The sequence below is a fragment of the Micropterus salmoides genome, unplaced genomic scaffold (genome assembly GCF_014851395.1).
Source record: "Micropterus salmoides isolate LMB-PRFRI ecotype aquatic unplaced genomic scaffold, ASM1485139v1 Ms_hic_scaffold_21, whole genome shotgun sequence".
In the NCBI taxonomy this organism is placed as follows: domain Eukaryota; kingdom Metazoa; phylum Chordata; class Actinopteri; order Centrarchiformes; family Centrarchidae; genus Micropterus; species Micropterus salmoides.
Window position 1 is genome coordinate 25,218,980 of NW_024041262.1, and position 12,583 is coordinate 25,231,562.

A 12,583-nucleotide genomic window follows, 5' to 3' on the forward strand; every position below is an offset into this window, starting at 1 on the left:
AGTTTTGACCACTGATTATTTTATTTGTTTATTTATTTGAAAGGGGACAGTGTACATTAATCAACATTAAAACAGTGTAAATGTACCCAAGTTAGCTAAAAAGTGCTAATTTTCATCGGTAGTCCCCCAGCCAGGTGTAAAAAGGCAGCCTTAAAAATAATCACAGGTATAAAATCACAAGATAAAATGACATACAAAACATTATGGTTAAGAAACACAATTCATGTAAAATAATTATATACCATTTAAATGCACACAGAAAACATTAGTGCCCACAAGTTTGGTTCTGTACAAGACATTTTTTAGCATTCTTTTTGAATGAAAAGAATTACAAAGACTCTCTGATGTTTCCAGGACTGTGTTCCATTGCTGAGCTGCTCTTACGGAGAAGACATCCTGACCAAAAGCTGTTTTTCTCCAGGGGATAATGAAGTCTTCCCTCACTGCCCCTCTGGTTACCCTGACCTCACTGGATCTGAAATGTATTAAAGTCACATAGTGGAGGAGGTGCTAAACCATGTCTGATTTTATAAATTAGACAGATGTTTTTGAATTTAATTTGATTGTCACAGGTAAGTAACTGATAGTTACTTAGTAACTGATATGTTTCTCTAATGGTTTTATTGTTGTAGAGTGAGTATTGGACCAGCTTATTAAACAATATGCTATGTGGGATAAAATCATGGAAAAGAAATATGATTTAGCAGCTTCAGTTGAAAGAAAATCTCTGATGAATCTGAAGTTTGCTAGATTGAACTTCTTATTGCTAACTTTTTTGTGAGTTTTGAAATTGAGGTTTGAGTCTATGTGTAATCCTAAATATTTATATTCTGTGACGACCTGTAATCTTTCTCCAGATATAAAAATGTCGGGTTTTTGTTGCTGTCTCTGTAGAATGATTAGCCCTAAATCCAAACTGCAATGAGTGCAAAGGAAAAGAACTGCAATTTAGATGACCAGTTTTTCAAAAACTTTAGATACTGTTGGCAAAATGCTAATAGGTGATGTAAGAAGGGAGTTACCTCCTTTAAATATGGGAATGACACTAGCAAGTTCATGGCTCAGGAAATTTCCCTTGATCTAGTGACAAATTAATGATATGTGTTAGTGGACCCATAATTGACTGACCTATTTGTTTTAGCATGAGTGTGTCCATCCCTCACACGTCTTTTGCACTTGAAGACTTAAGCTGTGCAATTGCCTTTTCCACATCGGATATGGATACAGATTTTAGATATAGTGGGGGCTCAATTACCAAATCTCAACTAATGACAGGTAGGTTGTTAAATTTCACAGGGAAACTTTTGGCTATGGTCTCAAAAGAATCAACAAAATACTCGTTTAGTGTCTGTGCCTCAGCAGACGGATCCTGCAAAAGCATGCCATTGTTCTTTAGTTGTATTGACTTATTACTGGAAGAAGTTTTACCTGTTAGTTTATTGATCTGTTCCAAAATAGCTTTTGAGTTTCCATGACAGTTTTTAATAATTGTGATAAAAAAGTCTGCCTTTGCTTTTCATAGTTGTCACTTCATTCCGTAACAAAGCAGATTTTTGTCTGTCACAAGATAATTTTGACTTGTTGGCTTTTTTAAGGGCATTGTCTCTGTCTTTCATTAATTGTTGGATATCATCACTGAGCCAGGGAAAGAACACTTTCTGTTTTTGTGTTTAATTGTCACTGCAAATTCATTAATTTTTGTTTGTAAGCATTCAGTGAATTTCTGACTAATTATTTCCAATTCATTGTCCAATAGCAGAGCGTCCCAGTTCATGTTTCTTATTGCTGTGTGAAATTGTTCCTGTTTGCTCCTTGGAATGCCAATGAACTCCATTTTTCCGGAATAGGCTAAAAATCGCTTTCTGGTTAATTTTCTTGTTATCAGCACCATGTTATGATCTGAGAGACCAGTTATCATATTGTAAGATTTTGTGATCCGTTCAGGATGATTGGTGAAGATTAGGTCAATTTGGGTGCTACAATTGTTTGTGATCAGTGTCCTTTAACTTTAACCATCTGGACAAGATTAAATCCATCCATAATTTGCTACAGTTTTTTCCTTGTACTGTTATTGTCCCAGTGTATTATAAAATCGCCCATCACTATAACCTCCTTTTTAAAATCACACTGCTTTAACATTTCCTTGAACTTATTATAAAAGTCTATGTTTGCAAATGGTGTTCGATATAAGACTATTAATGTCAAAGACATCTGAGGTGCAAGAGATAGAACACGTTCTAAATCAACTGGGGTTTTCCACTGGATTTTACTGCACTGTATGTTATCTCTCACATAGATCATTACTCCTCCCCCTTTGGTGTCAGCTCTATCTCTCCTGTAGGCGACGTGCCCCGGAACTAAAAGCGCAACAGTCTGGGAATTTTTATGCAGCCAAGTTTCGAATAGGCAGAAATAATCCAGGTTTGATTCAGTCAACATGTGGATAATTTGTAATTAAGATTTCAGATTTCCAGCACATCAGCCTGATGGATGAAGTCAGACAGGAAACTTTAGGATTATAAAAACAATCATAGCAACGAGTCAATGAATCACAGTTCCACACCAGTAATGATTTGTCAATTTATTTTTAATAATAAGTTGAGTAAATACTGTATATAAATGTCTGTAGACATAATTGCAGTAGTGTATCATATTTTATGTTAATATACAGGAAAGTACACACTGTGGAGAGAAGAGAAAATGCACTTAAAAATAAAATATTAAGGAGAACAGAGGTGTGTCCTGAAGTACTCTGCAGATCTACTTGGAAATAGTCGGCCATCGTCAGGCTTTTACCCACAGCCTACTTCTGGTGAGTCAAACAACGTACAGCGTGAAAAAAATCTTTCCAGGACAAAAGTAAAAGGTCGCAGAACTCCACCTCTTCCTGCTTACTCAAACTACAAGAAGTAGCAGCAGAGAAAAGAAGTAGAGCCCACACATCAGCATCCTTTATTAACAAAGTGTAAAATCTTTTTAGGACATTGTGATAGTTTTTTTGAATTCTGTAGCTTCCATGCAGCTTTTCTAATTAGATAATTCACATAAAAATGCTTGGATGAAATGTGGCTTTGTGCTTCTTTGCGTTTCTGTTCCATATTAACTTTTGAAAGAAAGATCAAGCATCCTTCGACATTAATGAGCTGTCTTGAACCACTTACTTACTTACCTTCAGAACAAGCTATTTAAAATATATCTGTGTGCAGCACAATGAGAGCTGAAATGCACTAATGATGATAAAATTAGCTTAAAATGAAAAGAAAAAGACAATTAAACACAGGTATTTATGTCAACTGATGGTACTGCTACGAAAAAAGGGGAGAACAAAGTACACAGTCTGACTGCAAATCCACAAAATGATTTGTGATTGAACAATAAACTATAATAACAACAATGATAATATTCATGAGTGGGAGGGCCATATTTAGTAGGAAGCTTTATATTAAATTGTTATGTGACTATCATAATGGTGCTTCACAATAACAACGTATGAAACAATCATTTTGTGATCAAACTGAACTGAACTTGAAGTGAATCATGTGGTGCAGATTACAGACACAGGAGTACGTAGTTGTGTTCATAGAAAGTCCCAAAGCCTGGATAAACTGGCTCAGAGAATTTGTTGCGGAAGGTGTGGAGGTGACTCAGTGTGTCACCTGAGACATTATAGAAGGACAGACTGCCAGCAGGCCAGTCCAGATACACTCCCAGTCGGCTGCAGCCGGTAGCATGAACAGAAATATTTTGGGACTGACTATTATGCCATGCACAGAGAGTATCACTTGGTGGGTACCCTGTGTGGTCTAAACTCCAGGACATAATATTGCGTCCAAGTCCACACTGGCCATAATTTCCTTTCCTAAACAGGCCTTTGTAGGTGACACCAACAGCAACCCCTTCCTTATAGCCAGCACTCCACTCCACCTCCCAGTAGAAGCGCCCGGTCAGCCCCTCTCTGCACAGAACCTGACACACATAAGTATCAAATCTCTGCGGGAGGTCAGGATACGAGTGCCATGCTCCATAAGTTGCCTTCTTGTTCCCCTCAGACAGAGTGAGGTAGTTGTTTGCTGTGTCTGGGTCCAGAGTGAGATCACAGGAATCTGATGGAGAGAACGAGACGTCATCATCGTTACAAGCATCCCTCCCTAGTTCACAAGCTACATTTGTGGATTATTATGAACATATATTAAAGGTTATACTCATATTTTGTAACATTCACTCACATGCTCATATGTTCTTAATATAAACAGTGGTGCAAAGACATATATATGCCTTTAATTTGGGAGACCTGGGTTCAATTCTCACTGCGACACGCCCACCAATGTATACCTGAGCAAGACTCTTAGTAGTTGCTCCAGAGGTGTGCAGCAATTAGCAATTGTATGTCACTGTGCTAAATGAATGCATGTACAGAGGTGTGAAAAAGGGTTTGCCCCCTTCCTGATTTCTTATTTTGTTGCATGTTTGTCACACTGAAATGTTTCAGACAAATTGAAAACAAATTGACGTACATGGCTCTGTGACTTTTGGGAAAATACTGTGGACTGATGAGACAAAAGTTTAACTTTTTGGAATGTGTGTCCCATTACATCTGGCGTAAAAGTAACAGCATTTAAGAAAAGGAAGATAATACCAACAGTAAAAACATGGTGGTGGTAGTGTCATGGTCTCGGGCTGTTTTGCTGCTTCAGGACCTGGAAGACTTGGTGTAAATGGAACCATGAGTCTACCAAAAAATCCTGAAGGAGAAAGTCCAGCCATCTGTTCATGACCTCAAGCTGAAGTGTACTTGGGTTCTGCAGCAGGACAATGATCCAAAACACACCACGAAACCCACCTCTGAATGACTTTAGAAAAACAAAATGAAGACTTTGGAGAAGTCCTGACCTGAATCCAATTGAGATGTTGTGGCATGACCTTAAAAAAGCTGGATAAGGCTTGAAAACCCTCAAATGTGGCTGAAATACAATAATTCTGCAAAAATGAGTGGGCTAAAATTCCTCCACAGCGCTGTAAAACACTCATTGCCACTTATCGTAAACACTTGATTGCAGAAGTTGCTGCTATGGGTGGCCCATCCAGTTATTAGGTTGTGGGGAGAATCACTTTTTCAGAGCCATGTAGGTTTGGATTTTTTTTCTCCCATAACAATAAAAACATTTAAAAGCTATGTTTTGTGTTTAATTGTGTTATCTTTGTCTAATATTCCGATATGTTTGGTCTGAAGCATTTCAGTGTGACAAACATGCATTAACTCAAGAACTGTACTTCAGTTTAATGTTGAGATACTACTGAGTATTTTATACTTCTGCTGCACTACAATTCAGATGGAAATATTGTACTTTTTACTACATTATTTGACAGATTTAGATTCCACATAAACACATCAGATAAGCTTGTTATACAACACATTGTTCAATATTAAACCAGCAGACAAACATAATCAGTGATTAGCTGTGTCTCTTTGTCACGTTTCAGATAACTGTTAACTGAGAACTTTTTACTTGAGATTTCTTTTTAAAGCAATTTCAGTGTAAGCGATAACAAAATCCACAGTATTTTCCTAAGAAAAGCTCAGAATGAACTCTGTGAGTAATAAAAGTTACATGAGGTTTCTGAAGGAGAGACATTTGTTATTGTTAGTAGAACTGTGAAAATAAAGTACTTACACCAGAGCAAATCTCTTCTGCCTGTGATTTTCTCCACAGGAGGGAGGGGGGGCTTTGAAAAACCCTCAGAGACCAGTTTGCCCTTCCTGTAATGGTAGATGGTTGCTCCTGTGTATTTCTTATTTTCAATTGCTGCGATGAGGAAACAGAATCGGCTGTTGTTCTTCAGTGGTTTAGTAAGATCCTGGAAATATTTGGCTTTTTCTCTCATGTTGGTGATAACTTCATCTGAGTAGAACCACGACTCTTCATTGGTAGATTCTAATTTAGATGACTTTAAGTATTTGGTCATCGCATCAAGGCAGGGGTCAGCACTCTGCAGGGAGGTCAAAACAAAACACAGAGCCTCCTCTACACCAAGAACCTCTCTGTCCAGCTCTGACTGATTTGGGACGAACTTTGTTCCCTCCATCTTCTCTACACAGGACCTGATGATGTTGATTTCGCTCTCTTTAAAGTCCATCCACCTGGTTAGTTTCGCATGGCTGAACGGTGAATTGTCTCTGTCTTTAAAGACTTTTTCTAATTTCCTCTCATCTTCTTTGCCATTACGGATGGAGGGAATTTTCTTCTCCATGGTCTGTCTGAGATCAAATGCATAATGACCACACCATTTTTGGAAACTTCTGAACTTTTCATGAATTTGTGGAAAATTTCGCACTACTTTGTCCTCCAGCAAACCGTTGCATCTTTTTTCCAGCTGATTCAGGTCCTCCAGAGCATCTTCAGCCTTTCTTACAAGTCCAACACTGATCTCTCTCACCAGCACAGGAGCTTTGGGGGCTAACTTCTTCAGTGGCATCAGCCAGACCTTCAGTGGAACACTGTTCTCTCCCTTCTTTTCCAGCAGCTTTGGAAGTTGTATGTAGGTCTTCACTGCCTCTTCAAATGTTGCTGGGTTGCTTTCAAGAATGAAGTCTCCGTAGAATTTGCAGGAGAATTTCTCAGTCAGAGCTTTTTCTTCATCATTCAGCTTGATGTCAACTTTCCCGTCAACATTAAATTTGGGGATCTTATTTATCACAGTTTTCATTTTGCCCTTGAAGTTTTGAACACTTTCGTCATATAACTTCTCACTGTCAAACACAAAGACAGCGTTTGCCCATAAAGGATGCCTGTGACTACATGTGTTGCAGAGCCCTTCTTAATACCATCTATCTGTTGGGTACTCATGGTTAAATGGTCGATCACTGTCAACTGCTTGAAGTGTGTGGTGGCTTTGTACTGACACGTCACTCTGCTCTGATTCTTGAATTTCTTCGTATCATTGAGATACTTGGCAGATCCTCCAACTGTAATCAGTCCACTCAGGAAACTGGCCTTCAGAGAAGAATCAACATCCAGCAGAGAGGCCTTGGATTCAATGGAGTCAGATGTGGACATTTTAAAGTCACTGCTTTGCTGACAGTTTTCAACTGTATTCTTTTTTAGAGTTTCATCATCCCACAATGTCAAACCTACAGAAATTGGAAAACAACATCATCTTTCATCATCTGATAAAACAGGACAAATCATTTTGTTGTCACACAAGCAGGCCCGCCATCGGGGGGGGGTCAAAGGGTACAGATGACCCCGCCCCAAGGCCTAGGTGGGGGGGGGGGGTGCTGAAGTGAACATTTGTGTGGATTTGTGTTGATACTTCTGCCTGATCAAAAGTGTTTCAAGTAGGCTAAGTTTAGTTCATCCACCTCCTCCTCTCATCCAGCAGTACAGTCCCAAACGGTTCTGTGTCTGCAGACGTTCTGAAGGGGCCAAATCGGCAACATAGCAGGCTTATACACAGCAGTGTATAGGGCTGGTAGACTGTTTCATTTTGTTTATGAATACTCATAAATGATGGCATTATTCTCTTAACAGTACCACTTTTTTTCTGGACATGTCAGAGAACACAGATAGCCTATGTGGGAGAGAATGTGCAGAATGTTTTGAACATGAGCAGAAACCTGCTAAAACACACGAGCTGAAGTGCAGGAGTTGGAATTAAAATAAATTAATTTAATATCATTGAGGTGAGTAAAGGTGCCACAGTCATATTTGAAGAGGTTACTTCCCCAAACAAAGACAAAGAATAAAATAATAATATATTATATATATTAATATTTTAATGCACATTTAATGTGTATTCAAATATTAATAAATTCATTTGTTAAGTTCTATGTGTGCAGCATGAAGGGACTACAAACTTTTGTTTCATTATACAGCAGTCTTATGTTGTATAATGATAAATAAACAACCTTGTAAAAGTTAAACTACAGGACAAAATATATCTATATCTAAAAGCAACACAGAGCCTGAGAGCTTTACTGCATCTATCTTCTGTCATATTTGGAATCATCAACTCCACCTGAATTTTGTTTCCCTTTATATGAATAAAGCTTAGTAACACCCACAAGTTCCCCTGTAACAGCCTCAAGAAAACTGACCTACAGTAAACACTAGTCAGCAGCACATCACAGGTCAGAGGATACAGCTGTAAATATGGTTACAGTATAATAAGCTACACATGTGGTAAACCTCTGTTTATATTATTATGATAATCATTTAGCTGACACAGCCTACTCACACAGTATTTCAGTTTAGTGCATAATTTGACCAATATGTTGATTAATGTAGTCCTCAAGATTGAATTTGATAGATGAAGTATGTGTAATTGTTCAGTCATAATTAAACTGTAGGATTTAATGCTTTGTAGTAATTTCTTCAATGTTTGTTTTAAGTTAAAAGGAGGAACATAACTGTCACAGTCTAATTTGAAAGATGTTTTAAAAACTATAATGACCTTTTGTGCTTTACAATCATACTAAGTAATTGAATATATATGCGAGCATGAACTGGATTGGAGTCTATAACACTGAATTTGGCAATGATTGTTAGGGACTCCATCTGTGTCACTACAAGGCTAATGGCCAAGAGCTTTTTTGAAATTGCCTGTGTTTGTATTAGAACTAAGGGTGGGTTGGTCGAGGTGGTGCTGGACTGGGTGTCGATGAGGGGCCCAGTTTGGAAAATGTTGTCCCCCTGTCCAAAATTCCTAATGGCAGGCCTGCACACAAGTAATGATGCAACAATTGCATCTTTCTGGCTGGTTCCAATTACAGATCTTGTCTGACCTGCTGATTCTGATTTTGGTCAATTCCAATTCTCTGTCAACTATATTTGACAGCATACGCAAACATTAAGCTGAAAAAAGGCCTATTCTGGTCCCCAGCCAATCAATTAGTGCATCCCTACAGAAAAAACTGATCTCTAACATAAACATAGATTTTTGCACATTGCAGCTTCTTATCCTGCCAGCAATTCCCTAAACAGCTTCTATTTTAAGCATATTTGATGCTTGATTCATTCTCTGAAATTTATTAAAGGAATTATAGGCTTGCGCAACAAGCAACAATAAAACTTTCTCTATGTACCTGTAGACTTCAGATTAAAGGGGAAGGATTTAAAACCTTTCACTATAGTTAAATATTGTATTACAGTAGTATTTTAACTATCCACATTGAAGAAGTAAAATGTAGTCACACAAATTGATTCTCTCCGCTGTGGCCTCTTTTTTTATATTTGTTTAATATGTCAAGACTGTGAATGTCAAGTCTTACCTGGGATCAGTTGATCTTTCCGAGCATCATAGAGCATTCCTAGGGTGAAAGGTCGACCTAGAGCAGCAACCTCAGTGACACCAGCCATTTCTCCAACCTGTTGAGAAATGTCAAAGAAGTGACCACACAGCTTTCAGTACTTCTCAAAGGGGCTATTTTTTTTATGTAATCATCAAGTAATCACTTTTTATTGCCTATTTAGGAACCCTAATTAAACCTTCTAACAAATTAACTGTCTTTCTAGTTAATTACTGATATACTACAACACACAAACTAACTAGCTACCATTAGGTTTAATATTCAGAATAAATGCTAGTATTAACGCTATCAAAGGTTAAAAAAAGAAGAAGACGAGACAGGGTAGGCTACTCCAATAATTCACTGATTTGCGATTGCACTTAACGCGTTAGCTAAAACAACTAAAATATCGTTCTCATAGTCAGCATCATCCATGAGATCTCAAAACTAAGAATGCAAAGAACTATAAAGGCTGGATGCAACCATATCTGGAACGACGCGTCAACAATGACACTTTCATAATTTTTTTAATATTGTTGAAGCCCTAGTTGTTCATATAAACCTCACTGCTTCTTATGTGAAGGAATCAGGTCGGATTTTCTGCACGGACACTCTGGATCTTCTCGCCTACTGATTCTGAACCGTACACCCAGGAACAACACGGCATCTAACGAAATGGAGTCCACTAACACCAAAAAATGACCATCACAACGCAGACTCAAACACAGACTCTATGTAAGGATGTTTTATGTGCTGAAACCCATCAGGACAAATGACAATTGGATCGATGTCGGGTAAAAACACGGGTCAACATCTGAAAATGATAAAACCCAAACCAGACTGGGCTTTCATCCTGTTGGACTGGTAAACGAACATTAATGCAAATCATGTGAAACAATGTGATTTTGTGCTTCAGTTGGCTCAAGTTTGATAATGTTAGTTTGCCGGCTAATGCCGACCAGTTGCTAACCAGTTGTCACAAACTGGCAAGGGGAATGTGACAAAGAGAGAGTCTACACAATATACTTACTTAAAACAAGTATAATTTATGAAACTAAAGAACACAAAATTAACGAGGTGTGGAAATAACACTGTAAGGATTGCATGGATGTGTGGCATATGTGCTGTATAGCAGTGCAAAAGAAGCAAACATTTTATTTTTTTACTTTAACAGCCACGTATGAGCAAGAAAATGGCTTAAACTAACGTAACAGTCTGTTGTTGCAGGCAGTAAATCATTTCAGTTCTTTCCTTTGCCCCACACTGATGCAAACACATTTGCCAGTGATTATCTTAATGCACACTACTCCAGTAATGAATAAAGCTTTAAGTCAAGTACTTAAATAAAAATTGAGGTCCAGTATTTTTCAGGCATCTGGCAAATAGAGTCTGTTATTATAAATATCAAAACACATCTGTGACATGGAAATTTCACTAATTTTAAAGATATGCTACCAATATCATTATTCTAATCTGCTTTATGTGTCTCTATTTCAAGATGAAATATTACGTTTTTAATCTGTGGTGTCCGAACAATAATGTTGCGATGATGTGTTGAGAGGAAACCTGCTTGACACTGTTCTTGATCATAAAAGTTTATTACATCAAAGAGTTCAGCATCAATTACAAGCTCTGCAGCAGCTTGGAGAGTGAAAAAGCCCGATGGCCACTCTGTCTCTCTGTACATCAAACACAGCTTATATAGGATATGTTTAGGTATTAGTATTAGTACCGTATTAGTAGTACCCATACTATTTTGAGGTAACAAAACAAGGGGTTAGAGGTCAAATTATATAGAAGGGTTCAGTCCCTACTTAACCACCAATCACTACTCTCCCCGTAGAAGGTCACTGACCCTCTGTCCTGCTGCTACAGTGCTATTTTGAACTGTTATGAGTCAAATGCACAAGTCTTGGATACTACAAATCAAATACATTTTGACATTTATTTTGGATAAATATTTTTTACATTAATTGAGTAGTAAAAACAATATCTAAATAATAATCAATAAATTAGTCAGTAGATTGATCTATTTTAAAAATAATTGGGATGGTTGTAACATTTTTAACATTTCTGTCTGTATCTGGGAACTCTTTTAAACCAGAGCATTCAAAATGTGATAAAAACAGAAAATGCATAATTTAGCTTCAAACACTATGAGTAAAACATTACAATTCACCCCATAGTTAGTAACATACCCTTTGCTGCCACAGGGTGCTACTTTTTCCCATGTGGAATAAGGACTAAACTGAGCATGTGCACAGTAAATCTAGTGATTTGTAACTTGTTCCTCATTGCATGTGTTAAAACCATCCCCAGTCTCCCCTAATTCACAGCATGCCTGCAGGGTCTTAAAAAGTATTAAAAGGTAATAAATCAATATTATATAATATTTTATATAAAATTATAATTATATTTAATCCTATTATTATTATTATTATTGTTGTTATCATCATAGTCATCTTTATCATCCTCTTGGGTTAATTAAACTAGTCTAACTTGCAGACATGATCACTCAATCATGACAAAATAATAAGTCACGGGACACACACAGTTGTAAGACAATAAAATGGCTGTATGGTGTAATTTTAGAATTTTATTTTAATCTAGCAGTAAAGTTGTATATTGCAACAAACAGAATACCCATTTATCAGTAAATGTAGCCGTCTTCTTCTCAAAAGTTGAATTAATAAAAATTAAAAAATCCTTACATTTAAACAGTGTAAACAAATACGCAGGATTCTCTATGCAGGAAAAACCCTGAATGTGTCTCGATATTAAAAAAAAGCAGCGAAACTGCCCCCCTTTTTTTTTTTCCATTTTCACAAATACAATAAAATGTTTTGCAAACCTGGAAGTGGGTTTGAGACAACATTAAGGCTTTACCTGAAATGCCTAAACAAGAGGTGTTGGTCGCTCAGCAATGTAAAAAAAAAATTCCCTTAGCTGCAGAATCAGAAGCTGTCCTCCAGTGCAACAAATAAACTACATGATTCACATATACCATTATCACTAAAGGAGGCAGAGGAACAACTAAACATTTGGGACACAAAGGAAGAGAGAGCAGGAGAAGGAGAGGACTGTAAGAGCTTTAGCAGGACTACTGTCAGATTAAAGGTATGGCAGATAATAAACCACTGTAATAAAGAATCTAACACATTTAACCGGGTTCGTCTTAGAGGACCAAAAACAAAGCTCTACTAGTAAAGCACAAGCACGGGAAACGAGACAATAAACTTACCGTACCCGTCAGCACCTGAACAGACAAGTTGTGCGTGAGTCTTCCTGACTTCCAGC

At 37.4% G+C, this 12,583-nt stretch overlaps 1 pseudogene; it reads right to left on the bottom strand.

The window, feature by feature from the left end:
* Positions 1–2,987: 2,987 nt before the first annotated feature.
* LOC119915617 lies at positions 2,988–9,356 on the bottom strand (annotated as a pseudogene).
* Between the last annotated feature and the right edge of the window lie 3,227 nt (positions 9,357–12,583).